Consider the following 24,806-nt stretch of genomic DNA (forward strand, 5'->3'; position numbering starts at 1 on the left):
CATGGAGCCCCAAGGACTTCAGTAAGGCTCCACAGGGGTGCAGCAGGCTGGACGCATGCAAGAAAATGCAAAATCAAGGCCTAATTAAACAGCAGAGGTGCTCTACTTCTAGCAGGGAGTCAAAAATTTTTCTCTGTATGTGACAAAAAAAAAAAAAAAAAAATATATCGCCTACTGCCTCCTCTTTACTCAGCTTTCAGGTATTTAGCACCTAGAAGTACAGACCCTCCAGAAACCAGAAGTGGTCCTTCAAGATCTCAAACTCATGCTCTTTGAAATACTGCATTTTAGGCAGAATGTGCAAAGCACCAGTGAAGCTAACTAATGATTCCATGAAGTGCTGGGGTAAAATAGTAAATTCTACAGCATATTTACAGTCAGATTGCAAAGTACAAGAAACCAAAAGTTTAAAACCTCCTGCAAAATTCTAAAATTAAACTATTCTCAATGTAACAAAGGTCAGCCATCTGTTCAAACATTCAGGTTATATTTAATTTGACCTTCTTCCTATTCATCTCCAGACCCAAATACACTCTACAATAATGTGAAAATATTGCTTAAACCACATCACTGTTACAGTGATCACTCTCTGGAGGCTTTTTTCAATAGAAGACTATCTGTAAGAGGCCTGTTCTTGGTAGAAACAGGGTAAGGAAGTGAATAGAGAGCCAAAGGTATCTGAAAGAACTATAGCGTAAGACATGACTACCCTCATTATCCAAAGATCTCAAGGAACAAAGTAATGCATCCAATGAAGTGAGCTGTAGCTCACGAAAGCTTATGCTCAAATAAATTTGTTAGTCTCTAAGGTGCCACAAGTACTCCTTTTCTTTTTGCGAATACAGACTAACACGGCTGCTACTCTGAAAAAGGAACAATCAAAACCTTCAGATAACCAGGGCTTCAGATGAATTCGGGGCACTTAATCCATCAGGCTTTGACATTCGCATGAGTGCTTCCTGGTACAACCTTCATGTGCTTTTAGTGGTGATTATATACATTTCCTAGGGATTTGTTTTTTGTTTTTTAAAGAAATCTGGAGCTATGTAGCTAGAGAAAAGATGGTCTGTGGTTAAGGCATCATATCAGGATATAGGAGAAGGGAGGGAGGGATAGCTCAGTGGTTTGAGCATTGGCCTGCTAAACCCAGGGTTGTGAGTTCAATCCTTGAAGGGGACATTTAGGGATCTGGGGCAAAAATTGGGGATCGGTCCTGCTTTGAGTGGGGGGTTGGACTAGATGACCTCCTGAGGTCCCTTCCAACCCTGATATTCTATGATTACCATAACATGGGTTCAATTCCTAGCTCGGTCAGACTTGCTGGGTGATCTTTGGTCATACACACTCTCTCTCCCCCATCTGTTCCCCATCAGTTAAATCGGGTTAAAAGTACTCTCCTTCTCCTACCCATTGTCTGACTCGTCTGTTTATACTGTAAGCTCTCACTATATGTATGGTCAGTTCCTAACTCAACAGGTTCCTGCTCCCCCCATCTCATGCTACAATAATAATGGATTAAGACACCACCAGAATGCCATATCCACCTCAGAAAGTCCATACGAGAGCATCTTCTCCAGGGAAGCTTAGAAGTGAGTAACAAATGAGGCAATGCTTCAAACCATCTTGGAAGTTTTCAATAACCAGTTAAGATTAGGTAGGTACATGACGTACAGCCTGCCTTTGGAATGTTGCCAATAATTATACTAACTTCCCTGCATATGTGCAAAGTGTATTTTTGTAAGGCTCACAACTAGGTCAAGCCAAAGGCAGGTTTTCCTGGAGTTGTGTTTGAGCTAGTGTGCTAACAATAGCAGTGTGGCTGCAGGGGCCTGGGCAGCGGCTTGGGCTAGCTGCCCTAGTACAACCCCATTCAAGATCCTACAAGTGTATATAGAGAGCTAGCCTGAGTTGCCAGCGCCACTATTTTTAGAGCACTAGCTCAAGCGCAGCTAGCGTGTGAACATCTGCCCAAGGTGGGAGTTGCATCTCCCAACTGCAGCAGGGATGTACCTTTAGCTTTTCACTGTCTCGGTTCCCCATCTGTAAAACGGGGATAATTGCACTCCTATCTCATAGGGATGTTGTGACAATAACTGCATTAACAATTGTGAGGCGCTCAGGTACTGTGGTGATATATACATGACTACTTCCATGATGAATTTCAACACTACACTGTGAAATACTTTTGCATGTAGAGTTCTTAAATAGAATTTTTCCTCCCCCACAAAAAATGAGTATTTTGTCCCTTCCCCCCATTCTACTCGTAATCAAAAATGCTTGAAGCAAACAAATACCATAACAAGCAAGCACACACCCAAAACACCCCTTTCAAGAAGAGCCTGAAATAGTCAGCAAAAGAGGTGAAAGCTGACAAAGGGTTGTTAGAATGAAAAGACTTCTGCAACCTTAAATATAATGGTCACCGCAATTCCTACTAGAGTACCTGACACAAGGCAACTCTCAGTGCATTGTCAATTCTGATGGGACACATTACAAATCATTTCACAGAGCATCACTCAGCACAGGTGATGCCACCTCTTAGTGGGAATATGTAAATAGAGTAGGTACCCTGCAGCTTGATACCAAGAAATCCCCTGGATTGCCTGAAAGGATTATCTATTTGGCTGACTGCCTTGAGATGCCCTTTTAACTAATTGGCTGAAGCATTTCCCAAGGATTGGCTGTGCCCCTGGGGAATGTCTTTGGCACTAGGGAAGAAGTGACATACATATCTGACCGTCTGAGAGGATGGCTTCAGGTGGGATAAGAGGTAGGTCAGATGCTGCATTGCATTGTGGACTCTGTGTTCCCAGGCTGCAGGATGGAAGTGAAATTATGACATTCAAGGGGAAAGACAAAGCAGTTTTTGACAAACTTCAGGATCATCTTCTGTGGGGTAGAGCGGTAGAAAACCCTTAGCCCACTGCACTGAAGCACCCTATTAATATATTGGTAGTAGGGACGGAAGAAGAAAAGAAGCTATTATGTTCCGGGTTAGAAATCCACTTTGGTACAGGCATGAATATTTGGTATTGGCATCATTTCAAGAAAGTGGGATTATGATCAGTGAACTAATTTGGAAACGTTGCCGTTCATTCTTTTCTCACTAAAAACTCTAGCTTAAAACCTACAGAGAGATTGGTAGTTTGACCTTTAGAAGGAATGTAAGAAGCACTGCAACATAATCAGAGTACTTTCCAATTTGTAAAAAGCTGATAGGCCCCTGTATAATTTGAAAAACAGCCGCCTATGGAAATTACTTTTGCGCAAAACCGTTTAGGTAGCTACCATTAGTTTAAAGGCCCATTTTTGTTCAATGACTGCAGTTTCTCATTCTCCCAATACCATGCATCATAACAGTCATCACTAAGCCCTGATTTTATGGAAGCCTCCAGCAGCATCATTATACTCAAGGGCCTGCTAGCATTTTCATCATTAACCCACTTCTCTCAGATTTTAGCTTGTCTTTAGGGTAAATCGTAGGCTTTATTCAGCCATTAATTGCTGTATCTGCTTATCTTCTGCATAAGCAAATCATGCATAATATTCCCTGTATTGCAGCTGGTCATTCAAGAACCTATCTATATCAAGCCAGGTCTTTAACAGGGGCTGGGAACATGTACGCTACAGTTCACGTTTTAATCATGGTGGGAACAAATGTTGTGTCTTGTTCCAACCAACTGGGAACTTTGCATAGGGTCCTTATTCTAACCCTCTTCCAACTCTCCATCCTACTGCTTCATCCTATATAACGCAAGGCATAAGAAAGGGTACTGGGATATCCATAATTAGAGGATTTTGTTTTTCCTTTGTAAGGTTTCCCTGTTTTGCCAATAAGTAGGAGGGGGCAGACTGGTTTTAAATATTCCACAAAACAACTTCCAAGAACCAATTAAGGCCTTGTTTATACTAGAAAACTGTACCACTTTAACAGAGGTGAAAGTAAGCTGGTCCGGTCTGATGTACCAGTAAGAAAGCTGGTACACAGCTGACTGTGCTGGTAGGGCCGTTGATGGTGGGGGCAAAAGGGGCAGCTGCCCCAGGGCCCAGTGATTTAAAAGGGCCCAGGGCTCCTGGCAGTGGCCGGAGCCCCTGACCCTTTAAATCGCCTCGTTTAAATTGCCGCTGGAGCCCTGGGCGGTACAGGCCCTGCAGCACTGAAGGGCTAGCTGGGAGAGTCTGGTCCCAGCGGCCCCCGCCCCCTCCACAGGCTCAGAGCTGCCCCTCTCCCCCAAACCCTGCCCACCCTGCGCACTGGTGAGTCCGTTAAATTACTTTCACCCCTGCACTTCATTATACTGGTATAGCTAAAGCACTAAAACTCTGCCCCAGTGAGAGTGCAGTTATACAGGTATAAAAGGTACTTATACCAGTATAGTTATTCCTTCACAGAAAGAGAAATAACGGTACTGGTGTAAAGCACCTTTATACCAGTATAACTGATCAACACTAGGACTTGTATGATTATTTTATTTAAATAGTTCGATCAATCATACCCATAACTCCAATAGTTCTAGTGGTACAACTTTCAAATACAGACCAGGCCTTAAGCTGCTAAATGACAAGAACATATTTACCTATCACATCATTTACAAAACCCAAGTACTTATGAGCAAGGAAATGACTAGAAAGGACTAAGTTTTCCACTGGAACATAAACTGCACACTTTCTTATTCAGTATAAAGAAATGTGTGTTTTGTCAAAGCACAGCAACCCTGAATGACCACTGACTAGCTGGAGTGAGTCTTCAGGAGCTCTCAGGAGCCTCTTGTTAAAAAGAGAGCAGACCTCTGGACACAACTATGAATGTAAATGAGAATGTTAGTTTTCAGGGGAGGGAAAAGGTAGTACAGAAAATGCAAGCCAATGGCTAGAGTTGAAGGGGGAAGGGATAGCTCAGTGGTTTGAGCATTGGCCTGCTAAACCTAGGGTTGCAAGTTCAATCCTTGAGGGGTCACTCAGGAATCTGAGGCAAAAATTGGGGATTGGTCCTGCTTTGAGCAGGGGGTTGGACGAGATGACCCCGAGGTCCCTTCCAACCCTGATATCTATGAAGTGACAAAGCAACTGGAGTCCAGTTCTTCAATAGGATGCTGGAAAAACCTATATCTCATCAACAAAAATGATTAACTTTGTAATTAAGCCTCTATTTTCTTCAAATACAATCAATGCATGAGTTTTCAAGGAGATTTAACATTACTGAAAATACAGTAGAACCTCAGTTACAAACACCTGGGGAACGGAGACTTCATAACTATGAAGTGTTCATAACGTTGAACAAAACATTACGGTTGTTCTTTCAAAAGTTTATAACTGAACATTGACTTAATACAGCTTTGAAACTTTATTATGCAGAAAAATGTTTTCTTCATTTTTTTAAAAAAAAAAGCATAGAAACAGTTTTCTTACCTTGTCAAATTTTTTTTTTTTTTAAAAAAACATCCCTTTTATTTTATTTTTTTTTTAGTAGTTTACATTTACCTCAGTACTGTACTGGCTTTTTTTTTTGGCCTCTGCTGCTGCCTGATTGCATACTTCCAGTTCCAAATGAGGTTGTGATTGACCAGTGAGTTTGTAACTCTGATGTTAGTAACTCTGAAGTTCTACACATGAAAGGGGTTGAAACAAGACTTAGGCATGGGTCTACACTGTGGAGGGTGGGGGCGTATATCTCGATCTAAGTTATGCAACTTCAGCTACGTGAATAACGTAGCTGAAGTCAACGTACTTAGATCTACTTATTGCGGTGTCTGACACTCCCCCATCGACTCTACCTGGTCCTACCGTTCCAGTGGAGTGCTGGAGGTGACGGTAGAAAGCTCGGCCATTGATTTATCATGTCTAGATTAGATGCGATAAGTTGACCCCTGCTGGATCGATTGTTGCCCATCGATCCAGCGAGTAATGTAGACATGCCCATACTTTTCTATAGGACGACACAGAATTATTAGATAAGGGTCAAAGTTTCAGATTGGGGTAATTATATTTTATAATCTGTACTTCAAAAACACTGATGCTTTTTCTTCAAACCTTGCAAAAATATTTCCTTTTGCCTTCAGTCCAAGTCTGGCAACTTTCCGATCCAACAAGCTTTCCAAGTCACAGTTATTCATATATTTTAAAAGCAAAAGGGGCAATTTATGATCTTCTACTTTGACCTCCTGCATAACGAAAGGCATAGATTTCATCCAGTGATTCCTGCATCTAGCTCAACAACTTGTGGTTATTAGAGAGTAAGATTAAAATAGGGCTTTATAAAGGAAGCTGTTTTTAACACTATTATGGAAAGTAGCATTACCGTATCTTCATAACCTACAGATTTTTATTGTCAAGAAACGCTGAAAACGGAACCATTCTATTTCATGGACTGACCTCCGGCTCTGGAGTGCTTCAACCTCTACAACTATAACAATTTATACTGTCTAAAGTGGAATTCGTGCTATGAAACCAAACTAAATGCAAAGCTTATCCAAATGGACACTGTCATTTAGAGTTCCTGGCTATTAAAGAGAGAAAGTTGAAAAGATTTCATTTTGATGTTTCTACTTCCACTTTAGATTAAGAACAGAAGACAAAAAGTAGTAATAAGCGGTAAGCATTTTGAAGGCCACGAGGCTTTGTAAATGCAAGAATTTACAAACATACACACACCCAATTGTGGGCCAAATTTGACCCAATCATGTTCATTTAAAGACATTAAACCTAGTGAACAAAATTTTCCAACTCGTTTATTGAAAGTTAGGTGCCTAAATATAAATTTTAGGTGCCTAAATTCAGGCACCCAAGGTTAGAAATTTTGGCCAGCAGTTCTGATGAGAGTTGAGTCGAGAAAGGGAATTCTATTTCTTGGAGGATTTTAATATTTCAAAATTTGGTTTCAATCCTATTTCAAAACACCCCCACTTCAAATTTTGGAATTCTCCAAAAATGGAAAGCTCTGGGGTCCAGGACTCCAGGGCAGTCCACCTGGCAGGCTGCCTTGAAGCCACAAACCCTGAAAGCCCTAGGGTCCTCAATTCAGAGGCTGCCTGCATGGCAGGCTGCACCCAGAGCTGCAGACCCTGGAAGCCTTAGGAGACCAGGCTGCTGAAGAGCCACAAGGACAAGAGCTCGGAAGCCCTGCTCTACAGCATCCCATCAAGCAAGCTGTAGAGGAACCTAGGAAAATGGGAGCCTGGGCTTCCAGGCTTTTGGCTCCCCAACATGCCACCAAATGGCAAGCTGGCAGGAAACTGCAGAGCATTTCCATGGATGCAGATTCATCTAAATGGATGGAAAAAATTTTCCACCAGCTCTAGTACTAATGGCTTTCAAGGAAATTGTTCAGTCAAACCTTTCAAACAAATGTGGCCTGATTTTCCAAAGTGTGGTCCCTCTGAAGCATCTGGCACTGGCTAATCCCAGAAGACAGGATATTGGACCAAACAGACCGCTGGTTTGAACCAGTATGGCCAATCTTAGGTTAAGGTAATATCCCAACAGCTCCTGTTGACTTTACTGAGCCCATTTTCAAAATAAGCAACTTTCCTTTTTTTTATTTTAAAAATATTTATTTATTTTTGGTAACTAGCTTTAAATTGCCTAAATCTAAAAATTTCAGCCACAGTTCATACATAATCTCTGTCCAGGTTTCTTTAAAAGTGGCAGAGAGTCCTGTGACACCTTATAGACTAACAGACATATTGGAGCATAAGCTTCTGTGGGTGAATACCCACTTAGTCATGTAGTTGACATTTCCAGAGGCAGGTATAAATATGCAAGCAAGAATCAGGCTAGGGATAACCAGGTTAGTTCAATCAGGGAGGATGAGGCCCTCTTCTTGTAGTTGAGGTGTGAACATCAAGGGAGGAGAAACTGCTTTTGTAGTTGGCTAGCCATTCACAGTCTTTGTTTAATCCTGAGCTTATGGTGTCCAATTTGCAAATGAACTGAAGCTCAGCAGTTTCTCTTTGAAGTCTGTTCCTGAAGTTTTTTTTGCTGCAGGATGGCTACCTTTAAATCTGCTAGTGTGTGTCCAGGGAGATTGAAGTGTTCTCCTACAGGTTTTTGTATATTGCCATTCATAATATCTCATTTGTGTCCATTTATCCTTTTACATAGGAACTGATTTCTTTCATTGCCTTTCCCTTGCATTAATGACTACAATTGTTTTCTTTTGAAATCTGAAAGTTCTACATTGTTTCATGTGACAGTTCAACCATATCAAGAAATTATGGAAGTCAGCGGTCAGTTCTGGCAATAGGAACAGGACATCAAAGTTAATCTGACATACTATTGGTAGACAGCTCTTACTGTACTTCTCAAGCAGGTCTGACCTCAGCTACTGGGCATGGGCATGCATTTATTTTTCCTCAGAATACAAGCTACTATATGGTGATAACAGTGAAGAACATTATGGAGGTGATCATCAAGAAATTTAGAACCTGATCCAACCCACTGACGTCAAAGAAAAGACTCCAAATACTTCACTGTGATTTGATCTGCTCCTTAAACATGCACCTCATTTTATATTTTAACTAATCAGAGTCAAGCCTTGTTTGTCTGAATTTGTCAGGCAACTCCATAAACATACAGATTCATAAAACCTCTACTAGATACAGTTCTAGGAGTGGTTGCCCAGATAACTGGATAATACGGCCATGTATTAATATAGTCTGAATGTGTCTCATTCCATTATAGTCTTTCCTTCTCTACACATCCACATTTTTAAAAGGAAAAAACCCCCAAACAAACAAACCATTGCAGCCAGAGGTATTAGCTAATCATCTCTGCAAGGGTAACTGCGAGTATGAGACATGATGCTACCACCCTTACCTCATGTGAGCAATCTTTATGCACACGAGTAGCCTCATTGATTTTAATAGGGCTATCTGTGAGCATTTAAGTGTTGCAACACTGCATCCTGTGTTTCCATTCACCATCATACATAGTGATGAGAAAATGCTGTACCACAAGCCAAGTGTGATTATTTTGTTCCAAAACCGGCGAGTGTGGTTGAGTTATTATGGAAAACAAAATTTATCTACTCACTACTGAAGGAAAAAAGAGTGAGCTCATGACTAATCTTTTCAGTTCTTGGTATTGACAGGATTTACACAGCCATACTGATTTTTATAAAAATAGTAAATCGTATTACCTCTATGTTGCAAGACCAAAGATGCACAACGATACCTTAATACAGATTAAATAAAAATAGTACTACCTGAGTCAATCTGAGAATGATAATGCTTTGTAATCCCATACTATTAAAGGATGAACATTTGCATAGCAGTGAATCAACATGAGATACTTGCAGTAGGATACAATTCTCTTTTTGTTTCTTATACTATACCAACATTTATGCAAAATTTGGAAGGAAGAAGGTGTGTGTAGTAGGTTCAGTATGTGGAGAAGAAAAGAACCGCTGTTAGAGAATGCCAAGCTCAGTATCTCCTTTCATTTCTGAAATACTAGCCCATAATTACATTTTTCAGCAATACTATTGATGTATTACATTTTCAAGCAAGGTGGTCTCTGAGCTAGTGCATTTAAACCTTAAAACGCTCCCTGAATAAACTGCAAATTTTTAGAGCTTTTTCAGCATTGAAAAGATCAAGAAGTTTCCAGGAGTTGATACTGCAAGTTCCTTCATTAAAGTGAAGAATATGAAGCATGCATGGTGTGTTGCATATCCACCCTAATTAAAAAATTATTGAATTATTCAAGGAAACATGCAAAAATGTGATATATATTAAGTACAATACAGAAGAGCTTGAATAGTGAAAATATTAACAAAACTGAATTATACAATGAACATGAAGAAACGGGAAAGGGAAAGGGAAAGGAGCTGGACAAACGAAGAAGAGCAGAAATATGAGTAAAAATACATTCTTCATTTAGTAAATAAGACAGAAATGGTCCCAATACAAGATTAAATTGGCCTAATTACTTTGTAATATAGCAGAAGGCCAGGTCTGTTATGGTTAAGGTTTATTTATACACATTACTCTCTTACACAATATTCTTCACTTCAATGGTGGTGTGAGCCACTTGTTTATGCTAGGCTTTCAGTACTTAATTTATCCATGTTGGACATCCAGCTCTTGTAGTTCCTACCAAAAGGTGGCAAGAGATAAATACCAAAAATGTAAAGTCAATGAAATTTTCCTTTTAAAAAAATTTGTGGTATATTCTTTAACTTTTTAATCAGCTGAAAGGCAAAATGTAGCATGAGCTGCATTGTCACATGGAGGAAGCAGTGGTGCCTTAGGACATGTCTACATATACAGCACTGCAGTGGCACAGGTGTAGTGGTGCATCTGGTGAAGACACTCTATGCTGAAAGGAGAGAGCTCTCCCATAGGCATAATAAAACCATCTCTATGAGCAGCAGAAGCTATGTCAGCAAGAGAAGCTCTCCCACCAACAGCACTGTCCACATGGTGTTTATGTTGGTGTAATTTGTGTCACTCAAGGGGGCGGTTTATTCATACCCCTAAGTGACAAATTCAGTAAACCTAAGCCAATCCTCTGGCTGACTTGAGCTGGGGACTGAGCTAAGAGAAATCAAAGGGAAAGAGACACACCCCAAATGCAACAACTGAAGAATGGAGTTTGCCAACTGAGTATCACAATAGGAACCCCAAAGTGGGGGGAAATCTGCAAGAAGAATACTTATCTTTGTTCTAGCATTACCACAGAGTAAAGTAAAGGTGAAGGAAACTGTTCATGACAGGGAATGAGTAGGTATCATTAAAAAAAAAAAAGAGGTGCTCTGGATCTACCAACTTTTAGGGCTTTAGGAGAAGCAGGCACAAATTAATCTAGTTCTCAGTGAACAAGGAACCATGCTAACTACTGGCAGACTTGGAGACCATGGACTGAATTGGCAAGGACCGATATTACCTTCTCATATCCAGAAATTCCCCACAATCCCAAATCAAGGAGGAGGAAAAAATAGGAAGAATCAGAGGTTGCATTGCATAGGGTAATCAGGATTTAATCCTCGAGCTAGGGAGTGATGTTTGTAGGGAATGAGAGTTCGGAGTCTCTCAGGAGGGTTTAGGCTGCTAGATAGGCATGTTAGGGTTCAGGAACACTCAAGGACATGCAACTACTGGGAAGATTAAATGGCACTCCCCTTCCTACAGGTCCCACCTCTTCCCCCACTTTATGCTTTAGCAGAGTCCAAATTATTTGCTTTTCTGCTGCCTCCTCCTTTCTGATTTCATCACACTAGAGGAATATATAGCTACAGTGTGCCAGTGAGCAGAGGCAGAGAAAGAACAGGGCTGTGCGAAGAGGGGGAACAAGTTGTACTGCAGGCCAGGAGAAGATGGCTAAAAAGACTTAATATAAGAGGGGCTATCCAGCAGGAGTAGCTGGATGGGCAATGGGCAATTTTTAATGAAACTGGGTGCTGGGGTGCAAAAAACTTCCACACAACTTCCACAAAAACCCAGACTCAGGAGCACTGACTCCAATTCGAGATAATTCCAGGACAACCAGGGTACCTTGTCACTGTAACCTACCATTTCCTGGGCTGTAGATAAAGGGTTTTATTTCCATTACTATAACTGTCAGTCATGTGATATTTCATGGGTAAGAAGTCAACCTAATACCTCATACACTCTTCCATTTGGTACAATTTTCTGGATATAGGGGCATCTTTACCATCCCTTTAAGATAAGGACAGCTCAGTTTTTGATTAAAGTGTTTAGGAAAGTGGGTTTATTGCCAGGATAAATCTCTCTTGCTCTGGATTCTGCAAGAGCTTTTTTACTTCTAGTTCTATCATTCTGAATTCAAGAACTTGCTAGTTCTGGTTGTAGGTTTCAGTGCTGAACCAGAGATCTTTCTCCATACACTCTAGAACTGGAAGAGACTGGTTAAGCCAAGCTGCCCATTTACCTGCCAGAAAAAAAAAATTGCTTTCGGTGATGTTTGCAGTGTTTTGTCCTTCAGATCTCACAGTACTAGATCTGGCCATTACCAGCTCCACAATGGTGTACACATACCACTGCCTCACGCCCCTACCCTCTCTCAGCCACTCATTCATGCAGATTATAGCAATTCCCTCCTCTATCACCTCTGAGAATCACTTTCACCAAGTCTCCAGTCTATTCAGACTAACCCTGCAAACATGCTCACCACCAAGAATACACAAGACTGCTTTCCCCAAACCTCATCCAAAGAAACCTCCCAGATTCTGTCTCTTGGATTTCAAAACCCTTCGTGACGACTGTGCCCCTCAATCTATACTATATCTGATCTCACTCCCCCAATACCTTCACTTGCTGCTTCTTCTCAGACCCCAACCCAATCTACTCTGTTGGAGGTTGATCCTCTGCTGCTGCTTCTGCACCAGCTATGCAGCTCACCAATCCTTAAAAACAAACAAAAGAAGAAACAGCTTGATACTCACCTTATCAACACTACCAACAGCAGCTGTTGGTTCCCCCCCACTGGTGGTTACCAGTTCCCTATGCATCTCCTAGTCTATTAGCCCCCTGCCCCCGATCCCCATCAGATCTAGCGAATTGTGAGACATTGCATGAATGACATGCAAACATTATTACACCAAAATAAGCCATCATATCTTACACACACACAGTAAATATAGGCAAGGCACATCAAGGAGTCTCATTGCATTCCTGTTTATACCTGATATTGTGCCTCTGTGAAACATCAAGTCACATGGAAAAACAGATTCTAAAAACAATTAATAAATTAAACCAGAAGGGCCCAATTTTAAAACATTAAGTGTGTCATGTTTCGAGCATCACAAATCCATTTCTGGAGGTATATCATGTAATCATTAAACTTCTTGCACAACACAATTAAATCTTGTGAAAACCCTGTAAGAGCACCTGCAGCATCATGTAATGACAGATTGTTCACCCCATAAATGCCAATTAAATTACAGTTCTAAAACTGTCAGTTTTATTCAGAAAGTTATTCACCAACACAAAAACTGAAACTGGAAAGAGTTTAAAGTAAAGGATTAAAAAACTTCCAAGGTGCAAGATCACAAATGCATCATTTGGAATGCATTTTATTAATTCAGTACTTATTAACTGGATATTTACTGGTATGTCAAACCAAACTGTAAGGTTACAGATCGCAGAATGCAGATGAATTTTATTCTATTCTGAAAAAAAATACACAAGGCAGAGCTTCGTTAGTCAAACTTCACACAGAGAGCTCATCAGTAAAATTCTAATACAAAGCTGTATAAATGCAAGACTATTAACATTGCACAACAGAAGTCTTTAAAGTCAAGAAATACAGAAGGAAAGGTTCCTATACCAATGTTAATTGAGCTGCTCTGCTCACATAGGCCCCAATTCAGCACACATTTTAACCACATGACTAACTTTAAGTGCATAAAGAGTCCCAGTGGGACTACTCATTTGCTTAAAGTCAAGCATATGGTTAAGTAGATTGTCCAATCAGGGCCTATACCGTAGCCCCCGATCTGAAAAGCACATAAGCACATGATTAAGTACTTCCCTGAATTGGGACCATAATGTTTTTCCTATTCAAACATACATCTTAGTATATTATTGTTTAGGCTATACAACATATACATTGAAGTGTGCAATGTGATGAGTTACTATTGCTCTAGGAAACCACCAACTCAAAATTTGAACTTTTTTTCCAAATCGAATAATGTAATTTCAGGTACTACATATGCTTCTGAGTGCCCCACAAACTTTCAGGGGGTTACAATATATTTCACCTGCCATGTTTTTCCAATATACTTAGTTTGTGAAAATCCTATATAAAGAACAGGAAAAATTAACATTTTCAAAATCACCTCAGCGACTTTGGAGCCCATGGGCTGGTCTACACTGAAAACTATACCAGTGTAATGATGTCAGTGAGGGGTGTGACTTTTTGCTGATATAGATAGTGCAGTAAAAGCCCTAGGATGCACACAGTATAAAAAGTGTGTTACACTGGTACTACATTTCCTGAACCAGAATAAGCTATATTGGTATAAGCACTTCTATATTGACATAACTGTGCCCACATCGGGGAGTTGGGAGAAGAGGGGTTTGCTGCTTTAAACTACACACATATCCATAAAGGTTATGGTGTTAGCCATAGGAGATGTCTACTTAGACTTAAACCACAAGTTCAAATCCTAGCAGGCTTGACTCAATCCTTTGTCCTATGTAGAAAATTAGGGTGTCATGCATTATGTGTGGGGGTCTTTGTGAAAGAACTTAATTGATGTCCTGTCTGTTCTGCATGGACAAATGTAATGGCTCTTTAGTAAGAGTAGGGGTTCTTGGCAGAAATTCACCCCTTCCAACATGGACACAAAATATTGTGCAGCATGCTGTGCAAAAGGAGGTTGCTGCATTTCAGTTGTGCTGCGTGTGGACACTCGTGAAATACACTGGGATCTTCTGTAATGAAAAATATATTTATTTTACAGAAGGGGAGGTGGTCCAGTAATTAACTAAGGTTGAATTCCCCATTTGAACACACGACCATTTTAATAGCTTATATCCTGTGCACTGGGGAAATGAAACTCAAGGATAAACTTCCTGAGCAATTAATGTGTAATGATATAATTGTGTTAATCTTACTGGGAAAAAATTAGCATTGAAAGACGAAATGCAGTAGCAACAACTACACATTTATCCAGAAACAGTAAGAGAATACTACTGACCAGATCCACAACTGGTAGCTACACTGATTCACATCAGTTTAAGAGCTGGCTCTGCATGTGCATAATGTGGCCACATTAACATTTCTGCAGGAACCTTACCTTTTCACATTTGCTGACTATTTTAATGTTTCGTCTACCTAATTTTAACTACATATGGATGTACGGCATACACGAGTATACTATGAAGACATAAGCCACGTTAGTCAGAGGCAAGAGTGAGTTATTCCAAACTTTAAAATTCCATTCTATTCAATTTAAATAGGTTAGTTATGTTCTCAAGGAAGTCATCCTTTGAAATGGAAAGGAGGACTTTGCCCTCATGGGGCAGTATAGACTATTAGATCTGAAGACAATCTAATTTGTACAAATTTCCCCCACTGGAGATAAATTAGCTTAAAAAGATAAAACTTAATTACTGAATTCTCAGGAAATTCATTCTGGTTTGAAGATAAAAGTTTGTAACATTGATGTACAAAGACAAGACTTGTCCTTCAGGTCAACAATTAATGGCATCCTGTCTACAAGTGTGACCCCAAATTTGGCTCAATGCAGAGGATTAATACTTGCTGCAAGCCAAGTTTTGAGGCTTACATTTTCTGTTCTTTCAGATCATTAGGTGCTTTGAATGGGACAGAAGTTGGGGGGTGGGGAGGGGAATGGAAGAGGGAGAAACCACCCTTACCTCTTATCTTGAATCTCTTCAGAGCAATTCAGATGCATTCACTTGCCTGAAAGAAAAAGCATAAGACATACATACTTGACCTAGGGTTTCCCCCAAGTCTCAGTCTTTGGGACAAATCTTGGTTTTGGCCCCCCTGTGCAAATCTCTTGGGTCAACAGGGCTGCTACACATGTAACGGAGATCAAAATCTGGCCCTTAGTGTGAAAATTCTGTGAGTATTATTCAGTAGTCATTCCAAATGTATACAGTGGGGGTGGGGGAACCTACAGCCCGTGGGCCGGATTCGGCCCGCTGCTTCATTTCAGCAGGCCTGCGACAAGTCTCAGCACCATGGGCCAGAAACCCTTAGCCTCAGCACACCCCCCACGGGACTGGAGCCATGAGCGCCAGCTCACCCCGCTGCGGGGGAAAGCTGGGATTGCCAGGCTGTTAAAAGTTTGGTCAGCTCAGCGCAGCTCCCAGAAGCAGCCAGCATGTCTGTGCGGTCACTAGGCAGAGAGGCCATCGGGAAAGCTTTGCGTGCTGCCCCGCCCCCAGTGCCAGCTCTGCAGCCAGCATTGGCCAGGAACCGCGGCCAACGGGAACTGTGGGGGCAGTGCCTGCAGGCATAGGCCGTGCACACCAAGCAGAGCCCCCAGCCCCTCCACCTAGGGGCGGGACATGGCAGCTGCTTCTGGGAGCTGCATGGAGTCCTGGCAGGCAGGTAGCCTGCCTTAGCCCCGCTGCGCCACCGACCAGGAGCCACCTGAGGTAACCGCCGCCCAGCCGGAGCCTGCACCCCAAACCCCCTGCCCTAGGTCTGAACCCTTCCCACGTCCTAACTCCTTCCCAGACCCCACACAGGAGAGAATTCCCTCCCGGGCCCAACCTCCCTCCCGGAGCCCACACCCCGCACCCCACCCCCCGCCCTAGCCCTAAGCCTGCTCCCTCACTCCAAACCCCTTGGCCCCAGTCTAAAGCCCCCTCACGCACTGAACCCTTCATTTCTGGTCCCACCCTGTAGCCTACAGGAAACCCTGAGCTGCCACCCCCCTGCGGGGCTGTCTGGCCCGCAACTGATGTTTTCTGTGGGTCAGTGGCCCCCCGATAGAAAAAAGGTTCCTCACCCCGGCATACATCTACGAAACTTTACAACCTAAATGTACGTTCTATTTGTCCTGAAATACAGAAAACTGCTAGGGAATTGATCAGAATGTAAATTTCTCTTATTGTGCATGAAAAAAATCAATTCTACTGGCCTTCAAAGTCCACTTGTACCATCCTCCCTGCTTGATGCTGTTATACATTCTTCAAAAAGAACAGTCAATTTTAGCTCAAAGAAAATCCCAACATGCAAGCATCGGTCTTGAACCTCCAAATATTATCTGTCCAGATCTAGGAGTAAAAGAAAGGCAACCAAACTAAGCAGACACCAGTTTCGTTTTCTGGAGCCATTAATGATGTTATAAAAGAAGGTTAGAAATGGCTTCTCTTACAGTCAGTTATCTTACTTTAACAGGAGAGAGACTACTACTACTTTGAATCTCTGCAGGACCTGCCAGGCAAGGATCCTAAAGCTCTTTACAAACATTAGAGTTTTTTACCCAGAAAAATAAGGATCAAAAGATTCCAGGAAGTCTACTAGGACTTTGCTATTACTATTGATTTTACATGGAAGGTGCTCAGATACTACAATGAGGGGTGGCAGAATAAAATCCTCAGATAATTAATTTAGCCTCACCACCCCTGTGGGAGCAATTATTTTTATTTCCATTTTTCAGAGGGAAGGCCAGGTGAGTTTATAAACCAAATAAAGCCCCCACTAAACTCAATGGAATGACTTCAAGTGGGAGTTAAATCGGGCCTTAAATTACTTTCCCAAAGACCCAAAGTCAGTGGTAGAGGAGGAAACCAAAACAGCTCATCTGACTCTTAGTCATGTGCTTTTGCCATTGAACTATTCCTCCTCCCCCACTTACTGCAATAGTGTAAATTACAGAATACTGTATTTGACCACTTAATTAGCAACTCTGACCACTTAATTAGTAAAATCTATGTCCGCCTTCTGGATTAGAATACACACAATCATTTATATATGGGGTGGGTGTGTATTTCTTCATTTTAAAGGGTCTTCAGGAGAAGTACTGGACACTGTTTTCTAAAATCAGAAGACCTGACTCCAATCCTAAAAAGCCTAGTTTAGCTGGGCTGCAGAAGTTAGTCTGTATATTTAGCATGAACCATTAAATCTATTGTCAATGAAAAGGGAGGTATAACTGAATTAGCAGAAGCAGCTTATGGCAGAAATTTAATTACAAGGCAGAATTAAAGGATGATAAATCAGTTTTTGGAGGCTGGACAAGAAAGGGTTGGACTAGACACTAGTATCAAGGCAAATGGTAGATTGCAAGTTACCAATCTGATGGTTCTACAAAACCATTTTTAGTGTTATACCTATTAAGAGGCTGTTTTGACAGACCAAAGGAAAGAAGGCAGTACATTATGAATGACCCCTTGATGTAGCTCCTACCACACTTTGCTATATAGGGCTGGCTGAATGCAACCACTGCATCCCAAGTCACACACATTACTCAACCTGAACATATCCAAATGATCCCTTTAAATTCTAAAATGCCTATTAACTAGTAATTCTATCTTTCACACACACACAGAATCCAAGATCTTCAGCATTAAATGTCCAAGTCCCTACCAATGGGGTGAAAGAGTAACTCCTTTAACCATAAAGAAATAGCAGGCTTTTATCCTCAGTGAGAGCCAACTATCAGAAGGAAACTGGAACAGAAGTCGCTAGCCTGCTCTTTGTAAGTTATACAGACAACCCTGACTTTGGGGAAGGAGTGTCCTGAATATGGACTAATTTGAACTTAGTTTCCATATGTACCACCCATAACGCTAAACACCCCGTAACAGCCACATGGGGTTTTCAGCACAGCCAGGGTTAAGCACAATGTATATTTGTACTTTAATTCTGTTGTCTCTATATAGGGGGTTAAGCATCCCTTTGTAAGGTACCAGGATTTGTGAGAGATTGTACTCACTCACTGCTGTTACCTGCAGCATTTTATTACGTACTCTGAAGCTGTTCCATCCATGTTTCTTCATTTCTAGTCATGACTATTATTCTTATAGAAAACTCCTCTTAAAATGATGATGGAGCTTGAAATGTACTTTGCTCTTTTTTCCTCATTAACAGCTACTGCTTCACCCTGCATTGCTCCAATGTCCATTAATTTTCCCTTTGCTGATAATATTGTCAAATCAATAGAAGTAGTAGGCATTAAGACGACACCTACTCATGTCTTGAAAGTTCAGCCTTAATAGTCCATCAGCATTAGGGCAAATCAGTACAGTTATTAATGCTACCTTTATGGTCAAGTTTCTCACTAGCTCATCTTCTTTCAAAAGTACTGTACATGCCAGCAAGCTTTCTTCAGACATTATAAAGCAGAGGCTGTATCTATGTTCTCATCTAGCAAAGCTTGCTCACTTACAGTTCTTATTTTGTTTGGGATCTGCTGGCATCCCACATGTTGCTCTTTCTGAATGCAAACAAGTACTCTAAGGCCTGAGAACTAGGCACTCCCTTCTCTATTTTTGTGGTCATGTCAGGAACACCCCAGACATCAAAGGGCTGCAACTCTCCTACCATGTGATCACCTTTTCTTTAAGATGGCACTTTCCTTGGCCAGTTCTACAGCTCCTCTAGCCTCTCTCTCTCTCTCCTCCCAGTACTCCACTCCTGTGCACACTGCTATCCAAGCATTTACACTATACTCACACTCCTCCCCTAGGCTAGATGACATTACATCTGTCCAATACATGCTAGCCAGTCACCTGCTCCTCTGGATCCCTCTACTGGCCCAACTTCCCCTCACGACATTTCCCCCAACTCTCCTCTTTAAAAGAGTGCCCTTAAAATTGTTACATCCACAATCTATCATGGGCCTATTGGACAATATGGCCATGTGAGCATGCAGTGTAATTCACAAGGTCAGCATCAAGCAGTCAGTAAAGAGATTCATGCTCCCTGCAATAAATGCTGACATGCTAACCCTACATGTGAAATCTCAGAGGAGCTGAGAAGCCAAAGTCTCACTCAGGGTTTTCCCCCCACAAGTTTTACTAATTTGGGGGGTGGTGGGGTGGGAAAGAGGGAGAAGCAATAAGGTGTGGCCAGTTTGCCCTACCCCGTTCAAGAGCTTTCACCCCAAATCCATTTCCATTCAGAATGGTGCCCTACCCCAATGATAATATCATAAAGAACAGTTAACACTCCACAGCTCTTCCCCCGCCCCCCCCCCATGCACGCAGCGGAGCCAGTACTACATGGAGGGGTTGAGCAGCAGGAGCTATTAATCCTTCCTTCCTCCGATTTGGACAGTAACATACCACATTTTCTATTTATTGAGGCCCCGATTACCATAGTATCGGAGCATCTGAATCTTCCCAATGTATTTATCTACTCAGCTCCCTTGGGAGGTACTATTATCCCACTTTACAGACATGGAACTGAGGTACAGAGACACCAAGCGACTTGCCCAAGATCACACAGGAAGCCTGTGCTGAAGACTGTGGTGAATCCTGGTCTCGTTGAGTCCCAGGCTAATGGCCTAACCACTGGGCCACATAAGATCTATCTGGGAGATAGACAAAGCATGAGGGAAAGCACCAATTCAGTGAGTTAAAGAACACCAATGATATTAGGCATTAGCTATGGAGATGGATCCAACACATTCCTTATAGATTTTGTTGGTTAATTTGGAAAACCACTAATACCCACTGAATAAATGGACGGATTCCCAGGCTACTTTGTTTTCTCATGCTTTAGAATAGTCTGTGTTTTCAGTTAGAACACAGGTGTGTCCATCAATGGCCAACTCCTCATCTTCAGTTTTTCCTCCTTCTCTCATCTGCATACGAAGCATTCCATCATTACCTTTGCAACATGAAGTGTGCCTCAGTATTACAGGCACCGGCTGTGACAGGTGGGATCACAGAAGCCTCCTGGGGGCTGCCACCCAATGTGCCAAGACTACTTCCCCTGCCAGCTTAAGACTCCAGTACCCTGTCTTGCTGAGCCAGACACGCCAGTCTGCTCCAACACAGACCCAAGGTCTGAGCCACATGCCCCAAAGCTTCAGACTAACTGAAAGCAACTTAGGAAGTGTTCCTATCTTTGACACTCAGATGCTCAACTCCCAATGGGGTCTAAACCTAAATAAATCCATTTTATCCTGTATAAAAGCTTATACAGAATAAACTAAAATTGTTCACCCTCTATAACACTGATAGAGAAATGTTCACAGCTGTTTGCACCCCCAGGTATTAATACATACTCTGGGTTAATTAGTAAATAAAACATGAGTTTATTAAATACAGAAAGTAGGATTCAAGTGGTTCCAAGTAGTTACAGACAGAACAAAATGAATTACCAAGCAAAATAAAATAAAACACGCAAGTCTAGTACAGTAATAAAAAATGAATACAGGTAAAAAACTCACCCTTAGAAGAATTACAGTAAACTTTCTTTTACAGATTAGTCTCCTTCTACTCTGGGACCAGCAGTCACTCACAGTCCCTGTAGTTACTGTCCTTTGTTCCTTTCAGATATCCTTGTGGGTGGAGAGGCTATCTCCTTAGCCAGCTGAAGACAAAATGGAGGGGCCTCCCATAGGCTTAAATAGACTCTCTTGTGGGTGGAGACCCCCTCCTCTCTCCTATGTAAAGTCCAGCTCCAAGATGGAGTTTTGGAATCACATGGGCAAGTCACATGTCCATGCATGACTCAGTTTTTTACAGGTAGCAGCCATAGGTCACATGCTACCTTGAACATCCTCAGGTAGACTTCTTTTGTGAATCGGAGCATTCCAAGATCCATTGTCCCTGAAGTGCTTCTTGATTGGGCATTTAATTTGCACACTCTTTTCCCAAGAAGCTGACCAAATGCTTTACAAAGGCTACTTAAAATTCAAGCCAGTACATAGCCAATGTTCATAACTTTGAATACAAAGATGATACATGCATACAACTAGGATTAATAGATTCAGTAGATCATAACCTTTACAGAGATATGTTACATGGCATATGTAGCATAAAACGTTCTAGTTATGTCATATACATATATTTCCATAAAGCCTTATGGGGGGCATCGTCATACCTGCCACCTAATTACTAAGCAAAACTGACAGCATTTGAGAAGTTTAATCTGCAGCAGTGAAGCTGAATGCAGACAGGCTCATCTCCCTGCAAGTGGAAAGCTACAGAAAGAAAGCATGATGCTAAATCACCAGCAAAAGCAAGTTAAGAAAAGAACAAGATTTTGGCATTGTAAGGTGTCACTCCAGTAAGCGAAAAGTGAAACAAGCCAGAGGCAGCAAACTACAAATTAGCTGATCCTGAAAATATGCTACTATATGCTATTCTCTGGGCGCTTATACAAGCTCTCAAAACACAGCTTCCCCTTTTAGATCCTTCTCTATGTAAGAAAGTTGGAATCCTACTCTTCTGCCTTTTTTTTTTTAATTGAAATGCCTAATGATTTAATGTGCAGTTGCACTTTTATATATTACTGCACAGGCAGAAGCCTCTTCCTTCATCCATTCCACAGACAGATACAGGATCATACCAGTCAGACAATATCTATTAGGTCATCTAATATACCACCAGCTCTTAAACTGGAACTTTAAAGAAATATTCCAAGATACATTGACATGGTACATTGTACCTGTGTGTGTTTTATGTCAGTTTTATTTAGGATACAGAAATATTTGTATAGTTTATGTACATCTGACAAGCTTGAATCTAAATTGTGGATGACAACACTCACGATGAATAGTTACTGTTCATCTCCAAACAGCCAGATTCACAGCATCACCAAAAGTCTGTTTATTTATTGGACATTTTTTCCTCAAGGGCTTAACAGACACACTATAAAAACTGTCAGAAATCTGTCTAGTGCAATGGAGCCTTGACTGACACTACCTTAATGCACTCCCACAATACAAACAAAACAAAAGTCAATTATCCTTGCCAAATTCACAAGAAAAGAGTTCAAGAACAAAGTTGGTACAAAGAATAAAAATATGCAAGACTTCTACAGAAGGGCCTAACTGGGCCAGATTCATTTTAGTGCATGCAGATGAAACTATTGACTTTAATGGAGTTTTACCCTCTTACAGCAAGGCTGAATTGCACTTTTATGTTATATTAGGTACTTGACTTCTTCCTACTAAATGGATACTTTTTATAAATTGGTCAATAAATTTCCCACTAAAGACAAATGTACTACAATGTCCCATTTTGCAGAAGCTTGCTGTCTAGCTATCTTCGGTGACCAATTTAGTTCCTATTGTATATTTGAATCTTCCAGCCCATTTTACACAAGCGGAGACCTTGTAAACATCCAGCATGATCTTGGGTTCTATAGAAAATAATGGATCACATTAAGCTGCAGTACAAATTTAAGTAATTTAAACTATGGGTAAGATGACTTCCTCAGTAAAGAAGTGCTAAGCCAATATTCGTATACAAGGCCAGGAGGGACCACTGTGACCATCTAGTGAGTATGACCTCCTGTATAACACAAGCCACAGGACTTTCCTTAATTCATTCCTGATTGAACTAGAGCACATCTTTTAGATAAACTTGCAATTGTGATTTTAAAATAATTGCCAGTGATGGAGAAACCACACAACCCTCAGTAAGTTGTTCCAATTGTTAATTACCCTTACTGTTAAAAAATTGCTAAGCTAACTTTACTTATCTACTGCCCAAAAAAAAAAAAAAAGTAATTTTAGGTTGTGACTGATCCCAACATTTAAGCAATAAGATCACATACTGTACAAGACCCACAAGACCCTGTTTACAAGAGAAAGAAAGAAAGCATGGAAAGTCTAATTCTCCACTATGACTAAGCATATTAAATCTAATTTTGCAGGCTTTCAAGTGTCATCATGAGACAATAGTTATATGAAATTAATTTTTTTCCTTCCTGAACTGAAGAGGCAATTGACAAATGCCACATATTGTTTGGCCTGACTGGGAACAAACTATTGGGTTAGAGTAAAAAGAGAGAGAAAAAGGCAGTATGGGATGGAACAGGGCCAGCTACATTTACCGCATTTCCTCTTTTAATGCTAAACTCTTTCCAATAAGATTAACACAATTATATCATTACACGTTCATTGTTCAGGAAGTTTATCCTTCCCTTCCTCTTTTTAGCATCTTTCTGTTGTGCTTCCCTGCTGCACAGGATGCTAGCTGTTAAAGCTATACACTATGTGTTTGGATGCACTATAAAGGCTTTTTTTGAGGGGGCAGGGGTGGCATTAACTGCAGTATAATTCATCAAGTACATCCACAGGAAAAAACAAGTCCTTTGTTAGACTGGAGTTAAGGTTGTAAATATGCATCAACATACATACTGGAACAAAACATAATAGAACACACAATAGTTTGAAGAGCCTGAACTTTTGAAAAATTACAAAAAAAAGTGTAATATATGGGATTGCAGAGTTAAGTACATCGAAAAACCTTAACTTTGCCCTCATGCCCATGCTGCCCTATATATGGATGGGCCATCGAAACGGCCCAGTGGATTTCCCAGCCATGGAATTTGCCACATAATTCGTCACTTGACACAGAATCTCATCTTAAAATAATATAATAAATAATAATAATAAAGAATTATGTTTCTAACGTTTATGGTTGCAGAGAAAGACCTTGAAAATGGACAATGAGTACTTGATGTACTAGTGTCGGCCGGCTCTTAAACTGAAATTTTAAAGAAAAGTCTGCAATTGACTCTGCAATTTCATAACCATGGAAAATGAAGTTTCACCTCCCAAGATGCCATGAATCTCAGGTTCTTGACTGTGGAATTTTGCTATCTCACAGCAGCTCTCCCCTCTTGGGACCTGCCTGCAGCTGCCTCTTGCTTCCTGCACACCCTACAAGAAGTAATTCATTGGACTACCATGCACACTCTTTGCATTGTTCCATGGAATCAGGCAGCAGGGATTTGGGGAACCAGAGCTGGAGTCCAGTTTGCAGCCCAGAAGGGAGGAGCCAGATGTGCAAACTGGCAAGCTGAACTGCCTGGAGAGCTAGGGAGATGAGACACTGAAGCTAGCTACAAGCTACCAGTTCCTCAGCATACATGGGGGAGAGGTGGAGGAAAGAGGTTTGACTTGGGTGACTAGATAACATCACATGAGCTAAGGCCTACCAAGCCAAGCTACCTAGGGAACAGGGGAAAAAAGAAAAAAAAAAAAGGGGGAGTGTTATATATTGCATGCATAGTTTAAAAAAAATTGTTAAAAATAAAGATACATGAATTTTACATCATTGAGCATTTTCAGTGCCAAGCCATTCCTTTGTTTGTGCGGTGGCTTGGGAGGAATGGGAATGTGGGATATTTTGTGAACAAACAAAAACATTGTGGAATTTAGGAGCTCATGCCAC

General features: G+C 41.2%; 1 protein-coding gene across 3 annotated transcripts in view; it reads right to left on the reverse strand.

Annotated features, from left to right (window-relative positions):
* Positions 1-24,806, reverse strand: part of HPCAL1 (hippocalcin like 1) — a 118,878-nt gene that overhangs the window by 79,403 nt on the left and 14,669 nt on the right. The window contains exons 2-3 of one of the 3 annotated variants that reach the window (XM_038393982.2): positions 16,583-16,718; positions 15,345-15,390 (exon numbers count right to left, since the gene is read on the reverse strand). The exons of 1 other annotated variant lie outside the window; for it this stretch is intronic. The gene's annotated coding sequence lies outside the window, so the exon portion shown is untranslated. The remainder of the gene's footprint in view (positions 1-15,344; positions 15,391-16,582; positions 16,719-24,806) is intronic. One more of the 3 variants, XM_038393983.2, reaches the window with a different exon arrangement.

Source organism: Dermochelys coriacea, chromosome 3, assembly GCF_009764565.3.
Source record: "Dermochelys coriacea isolate rDerCor1 chromosome 3, rDerCor1.pri.v4, whole genome shotgun sequence".
NCBI lineage: Eukaryota > Metazoa > Chordata > Testudines > Dermochelyidae > Dermochelys > Dermochelys coriacea.